The sequence below is a fragment of the Mixophyes fleayi genome, chromosome 10 (genome assembly GCF_038048845.1).
Source record: "Mixophyes fleayi isolate aMixFle1 chromosome 10, aMixFle1.hap1, whole genome shotgun sequence".
In the NCBI taxonomy this organism is placed as follows: domain Eukaryota; kingdom Metazoa; phylum Chordata; class Amphibia; order Anura; family Limnodynastidae; genus Mixophyes; species Mixophyes fleayi.
The window spans coordinates 4181213-4189265 of record NC_134411.1 but is presented as its reverse complement, the minus strand read 5'-3'; positions in this window follow the sequence as shown (position 1 = coordinate 4189265).

Below are 8053 nucleotides of genomic sequence, written 5' to 3'. Positions count from 1 at the left end.
TTTTTGCAAAGTTCCTCCACTTTAGTAAGAGTTACGTAGGATCTTTGCGGTGTAATGTTGTTGGACTAAGTTACCCCAGATGGAGACTAAGGAACTCTCCACCTAGCTACTTAAGACTGCAGATATGCACAAAAAGTAGCAATATACCAGACTGGTTTTTAGAAGCCTCACCGGCACATTTATTAACGGCGAGTGGACTTTGAGATATATTTTTCATATAAAAACTTACAATGTCAAACAGTATTTTTGAGGTAGCTTTGATCACTGCAAACAGTAATTAATAAAGCAATTCTGTACAGCAGTATACACTTTGGGTCTAAGTCTTTATGGAGGGCAAGGCAAGAAAAGGAGTAAATTTGATCCTGGACAAACCATGTTACAATGAAAGGTGCAAATAAGTTTATTATTTTGCACAAATTAAATATATTTGATAACTAATAATTTTATTTTTACACTGAAATTTAAAGTTTATGTAGGACATGTCTTACCCCAACTATAAGTCTTTCCCCACATTTTAAATTTACGCCCCCTTCTAATGCAACATGGTTTTGCTAAAGTGCAAAGTTAAACTTTTTTTTGTCTCTCCTTAATGACTCGGGCCCTATATCTTTTTAAATGGATCTACCTAATTTTAAACACAGTTTGTATATATTTCACATGTTGTACTCTCTACCACTGAAAGGTTCCTCTACTTATTCTCTCTACAATCCTGCAAAATGTCTCTAGTCACAATGGTAATACAATGTTAAACTCCCTCAAATCAGCTAACACATATACAAAGGTATTTGTATAATAAACATAAGTTCAGTTGTATGGTTTTAGAAAGTAGCACATTTCCACTTCTCATCTACAGAGCAAGCTGGCATCAAGTTTGCAGAAATCACAAATAATGGCATAGCTCTCTAGCTCTCAACTTGACAACAACATATAGCATTCCAAATGAAAACTTGTCTTTTCTTCTCTCAGTAAAGCATTTACCTTCTCCTGATGACTTTATATAATATGCTCCCTTATTTGTTTTAACTCCAATCCAATGTGAGTGCAGAAACGCATGTTAAACGCGCTGTTACCGCTTCTCACCCTTGGATGCAGACTTACAGTTCCTCTAGTGATCACAGATGCCACAACTCACAATAATAATACTACTTTTCCACAGATAAAGATCATGGTTTCGGAGTTTTATGCACTTGTCCTTAGTTTAGACTCGCTCCCAATAGCCTATCTACCTTTCCCTACACTATATCCTTGTCACTAAAACACAGTCCTGAAAAAGGGTTTTGCAACTAATTTTTAGGTCCCCCCACCTGTTGCCTGCACCATTAACAGCAAAATATGCAGTCCATATATGAACCAGTGATAAGTTAAACGTGTGTTACTTATCACACCTTCCATTTTCACTATGGCTCCGCTCTGCACAGAACTCTGGTAAGTGCTTTCGCTGCTGGCCAAATGGCCTCTAAAGCTTACTTCTCTCTCTGAGTGATCTTTCTCTTCTTCAGACCTCCGCTCAGCTCTCCCAACTGTTTGACAGGAATTCACTGTACCCTGGTAATGGCTCTGTTGTCTCCACTATTGCTCTCCCTGCTCCTCTCCTCTGACTCCTCCTTTCTTCCTCCCACAATCCTCTCTCGATTCTTGCTCAGACTGTCCTATGCATCTTGAAAAGATGCGTAGAGGACAGTCCACACTCCCTGACTTGCTGGGAGTTGTAGTTGCTGCCAGCTTTTCTATTGCACATGCGTGGCCTGCTAGGTTTGACGGCATTACATAGAAAACATCCAAAAGCATAATTAGAGAAGAGGAGGAATTCACCCTCTTATCCACATTCTGTAGGCAGTTTTGTAGTAGGGTATAGAGATTAGGGTATGCATTCCTCTTACCCTATAATAGGATACTCACATTTAAGGAAATGTTTGAAGAGAAGAGGCTATAATGATTCTATAGAGGAGAAATCAAATGTGAGTCCTGTCCTTTTGTAAATAATCATGGGTCGCAGACTAAAGTAAAGGTATTCATTGAGAGAAGTGATATATAACGTGCCTGATCAACCATATCTGAACTTTAAGGGAAGATACGGAAGACGGTTCTGTCTGCTTCTGTATGTTAGTTATTAGGCATTTTGATGCTGCAAGGACATCAGAGGCTACTTTGGCTGGATGCTGTCAATGTCTTGAATTAAAGTTTTTGCATTGTCTGGTATGATATATATGTGTATATTTTTCTTAGAGTTCTGTAGCAGGATTTGAATACAGATTTGATGTGAGGACAAAGGACCATTCTAAGTCAAGGATATCAGCTAGGCCAGTGTTGGCTAACCTGTGACACTCCAGGTGTTGTGAAACTACAAGTCCCAGCATGCTTTGCCAATATATAGCAGCTTGTTGCTGGAAGGGTATGTTGGGACTTGTAGTTTCACAACACCTGGAGTGTCACAGGTTCGCCAACACTGAGCTAGGCAGTGAGCTTGAGATCTAGGGCCTGAGTCATTAAGGGGAGCAAGGCAAACACAAAAAAAAAAAAAAAAGTAAACTTGATCCTCTACAAACCATGTTACAATGCAAGGAGTGCAAATTAGTTTATTATTTTGCACATAAAGGAAATACTGGCTGTTTTGTCATGTAGCACACAGATACAAATCTGGTTCCTACGAGCATCAACTTCTTCATCCAATCACCAAAGTATGTTGCAAATCTTTATCTCAATTTCTTCCTACTGGACCGACAGATTGTTTTATCTTTGATAAAATGGTCAAAATCCTCACACCCGCTGTCTCCTAGTACCACACCAGCATTCATTAGTCATTACTCATTACTATATTTAACTCAAGTGAATGCTCTTATTTTAAAAACTAGAAACCTGCTTCTATGATCACTACTGAAGATGCACAGTAAACGTATGCGGTCTTATTCCAGATAAGTAAAATATAGTCACAGAACTGTAGCTGGGAAAGGCACCCTCCTGCATTTTGCATACTTTCTGGTGCAAGCACACTGTTCTGGCTCCTCCACCATATAACTATGTATCCAAATGATTAAAGAGTGCAGCAACACTCACACCGGCATAAGGGACTTCTGCAGGGGAGGGTTGGCACACCTCAGCCCGGGGAAAAAGACTTGACTCGGCAGTCAATTTTAAAGGGAAAAAATGCAGGTGGTCAAATCCCAAGGCGAGCTCAGGGAGGACAGAGACCTGTGGACCATTATAGGACTGGCCTGGGGAGCGGATGCCCCCCTGCCACCCAGCCCAGCCTGCCCCTGGACTTCTGATAGGCTTTGTTAAAATAAAAGAACTTCACTGGTGATAACAGGTGGGTTAGATCAGCCTATTGGCTTACTAGTTTCACACTGCACACGGTGCTTCCTTGGAATCTAATCCGTACAATACTGTTTTATCTATACAGTCTTTAAGGAACGGTAGGCAAAATCAAACCATTATTAATATATACTTTTCCTTCTTTGCATGTTGTTTAGCAAGGTTAAAATTGCCTCATTATATCACCCCTGTATTAATTTGTGTACTCTTTAGATTAAATATATATTTCTAATATTAATCCTATAGCTTCAAATGAGATGCGTTGAATCCACCATATATGTGAAAAAAAATCTTTTAATCTCATTTATTCACTGGTCTCTTTTTTTCTTTTTTTATTACAGTTCCTTTTAGACTATCTTCTATAAATATCATTGTTAGCCCTTGAGGAAGTGCCCTGCAAGATGTGACACTAGTAACGCCAGCATCTCAGCAGTCCCTTATCCTGGCACAAGTGCTCCTGCCCACTGATCATTTGGATACATCGAGACTAGTTGGGGGACAGGCAGGCTCAGATTCTGCATATGGACCCTGTGCCCTTAAGTTTTGCCACTTCTACAGGCTGAGGAGAGGTTGATGCACCAATGATCCTTCCTCTTTATCCCACACACCCCCACCTTTCTTTTGTCTAACCAGTGGACCAAAACTGAATAATAGTATTAAACAGCACTGATTCCTCAGGCTCAACATCCCAAGTACATTTTAGTTTTGTTGCTTTTTCATAGAGCATTCTTACTTTTTTTTTTATTAAAATTATTATTGCAACATTAGTATTTATGTAGTTTCAACATATTATGCAGCATTTTAGAGAGAATGGATAATGGTCCACTACTGCCTAATGTGATGTTTTCCTGGAATGAGTTTTCCCTCCTTTGCCAGAGTTCGGGCTGCTCCATATAGAGTTTTTCCTTTTGTAATACAGAACTGACAAATCAATTCTTTGATTGTGATTGATCCTCCACCAAAACGCGATGCTGGCACCATCTAGTGCTTGAAGGCACTCTGCCAGTATATGTATTTTTCATATGTTCACCCTGGATCACCAATGATGGGAATTGCTGTTATATTCTTTACACTACAAAGCCTAGCTGCAAAGAGAGTAACATGCTCTGACTTTTAAATCGTAAGATTTTAGCTGAATGCTGCATTCTTGGGTGTGGCTGACAATCTGCACCATTTCTGGGCTTCTTGAGGTTTTCAAGAACAAGGTCCTAAGAATATACGAATCTCTATGGAGCAGGAATAGAGGGGCAACAGATGAGGGACCCCTACCAACCTTCCATTCATTATATATAATTTATGTTACAGCTCTGGAGTTTACAGCTCTATGCATTGCATACGGTTACCCAGGATGTAGAGCAGAGCTGGGGCTCCACAGTGATAAGTAGATGCCCTTATCACTCTTGGTAGTTTTCACTATGGTGGTTGAGTGTCGTTCAGCTGCCACATTGACAAAATAACGTTTTTAAGCAATTACAAGTTACTTTCATAAATAAGCCTCTTTCATTAAGGAATACATTTAGTTCTACTCCATTAGAATCTAACCACAGAGAAAGTACTTGGTGTAGGACTGAAATGCCCAGTCCATTGCTTCAGTGTGTATGTACACACCCATGAAAAAAGTATATATCGTGGAGAACTGCTATTTAAAGGAGTACTCCCTGTAGACACCACTGCCATGTCGTAGAACTATGAAACGTAGTAGGATTTCCTGGACACCTATGATGTAAGATACTCCTACCCTCTGGCACCTCGGCTCAGGTGAATCACTGCCCAGGCTCACAACTTGTAGGAGTTCAAACATAAAGGTTATGAAAGCTGACTAGATGTGTTGCAGCAGGCTCGGACTGGCCTGCAGGGCAGCAGGACTATCCACCGGTAGGCCCCTCCACATTATAGCCACGTCCCCTCCGTTGTTAGGGAGGAGCTAAGAAAACAGCTGACTCCCGACTTGCATACAATTCATCTTTTGGACATACGCGAGAACAGGAAGGGACAGATGCGTTCCACAGTGGAACGCAGGCACCTTCCTCTCCAACAGTAACAAGCACGGACCACGAGAAACATCCTCTGATTTCAGCACACTGGGTACCCGGCCACCATCTCTATATACATCGAAACTGCAAGTAAACAAAGTTAAATTTGAAAGCATCGCAGCAATAACCATGTGATATATGTGGACAGTGATCTGAATATTTATATTGCACTAGCAGAGACTTAAAGAAATACCAATTCCCATCTACTGGACTTGTATGCTATGAACATTATTTTATTGAGATATCAGTGACTGTGTTATATCTGGATCAATGCAGCATTTATACCCACTGCCATTTGCCTCCCAGTAGCTAGACTAGTCCAGGTCTATATACCTAGGTTTGTCTGAATTTTTATGTATGTTCAATTGATGCCATACCATATGTATGTATATAGAAATCAATGCCTCATAATATAAATACTGTGGTTTAATTGGAGTATTTTATTTGTCTATATTAATGTATTTTTTTGTGTTTTAACCAGGATTCAATAAATTGTGATAAAACTAACAAATAAATGTTATCCCACTAATTGAACCGAGCCTCTTGCTAACAGCCTAATACAAGATATAGAAAAATACGAATTGTATTCAAGATAAAAGAATACAAATTTTATTATTAGCATTGCACTTGGAATAATACATAAGTCAATGAGCGCTTAACTTTCAGTATATTATTAGTTCGTAGAGAGAGGGATAACCTGTGTTAATGCTGCTCTTGCAACAGTAGTGGTAGAGCGCAACTCCTCCCCCCCCTCCCCGTTTTTGACAAACACTCCCGTTAAACACACTACCACACAGGTGCAGAGAGTCGCGTCTGGGCTCTCTGAACCTGCGCGGTAGTGTGTTTTTCACTTTGAGCAGGGCAGATGAGAGTAGGAGTTCCGGATATCCAACCGCCCAGAGGAGCATGAGCAGGTTAGTAACTAAGTGCGCAGTCAGCCTGTCATTTTAAAAGAGAAGGATGAACACACTACATTCTTTATATACTACACTATGGTGCTAGCTGTCCTTCGTGGGCTGACCACTCTCCCCTTAGTGTCTGGTCTCGCCTCTATGATGGCTGGCCACACCCCCTCTGGTGGGCCCCTAGCGTTGCAGTCCCCCGGTGGGCCCTTCATGCCCCAGTCCGACACTGTGTTGCAGTATATATACTACTTATAAGTACACTACTATAGATTTACCATCCTGATCTTTAAAACGTGATCATTCCTTTTTAGCATGGGAGAAGAATGGCTGGCTGAATTTTATTGAAAACTAAAAATGTTGTATTCAAGTAGTTTGTCAAGACAATGTAACAGCATATTAATAGTCTCATAAACTAGTTAGATAATATGACCAAAACAATTATATCAATGCTAATGTTGTTTGAATGGGCACTATTAATTACGCCTTAGGATGCAGATGCCAAGTCAGAGTTAGATTGCTCATAAACGACCATAGTAAAGCTGTAGCTGGGGGATTGGAAAAAACAAAGGGCCTGCAACAGGTGGTGGCCTAGTCAGACTGACATGTGCTGTGTACTTCTATACGGCTGTAAAGAAGTATATTTTCCTATTCAAGCCAGCAGAGAGCCCATAAGTGGCTCAAATAAGACAGATGCTTCAGTGTGTTGCTCTGTGCAGAGGAGAAAATCACCACAAATGCAACAATTTGTCCACAAAATCTTAGGATAGCAGTGATGCAGCAAGCAAACAAATCGGTCCTCTGCCACACCAGCAACGCAGACAATCCATGGACTAGATAACAACTCAGTTCCTGGCAAAATCCTGTGCCAAATCGGAAATGGAGCTGCACAGGCTCCATTGGAATTCAGGTGAGTTAACTGACCTCCAACAGTGCCTCCGCCAGAGGAATACACAGTGTTAGATATGGCAGAATCCTCTACAGGTTGGGATTCCCATTTGATATAATTGTCTCCAGAAATGGTGATCATACAGACCATTCTTTTCAAATATGTAGATGATTTATAGGCCCAAATTTGTGATCTATCATAAGTATAAATTATTTGTATGGATCTTGTCTGTTGCATATGAACACACCTATAACATTCCAAACTTCCCTAACAAGCCACATTTTCCATGCGTTGCACAGTTTGTAGATAAGCATCTGGCACTAAAGCATTTTTTTTAGGAGACTATTTACCAAATCAAAGCAAAGTTCCAAACAATCAGGGGCACAGGGGCTACAAAACTGTATAAAAGAATTTAAATGGAACTTTTTTCATTTAAAAAGTGCAAAGAATTGTTGTAAATCAAAGTATAATTTTTCATCAAGCTCCTTTTTCGTGCTTTAGAAGTGGCAAACTTTTCTATTATATCATCAAACTTCAAGTTCTGCAGGAAGTCACTTTCAATGAATAACAGTGCAAGAGCTGTGAGCATATCTTAATGTAAAGTAGCTTTTTACCCTCTTTAAAGCAGAAAAAGATCGTTCTCCACTAGAGATAGTGACTGCCATACTTAACAAGAGGCGCAGTACTATTTCAACGTTTGGGAACATTGATTCTACATTACAGTTTTTTAACAATGTCAAGAGTCTTGAGGCTTCTGAGTTATGTTTAATACTTTCTTGATGGTCGCTTTTATGACCTTTCACAAAAGAGGCTAAATGGACATACTCATCATCATTTATTTATATAGCGCCATCATATTCCGTAGCGTTTTACAATTGAGGACAAACAAAGTAAACTAATAAACAAATTGGGTAAAA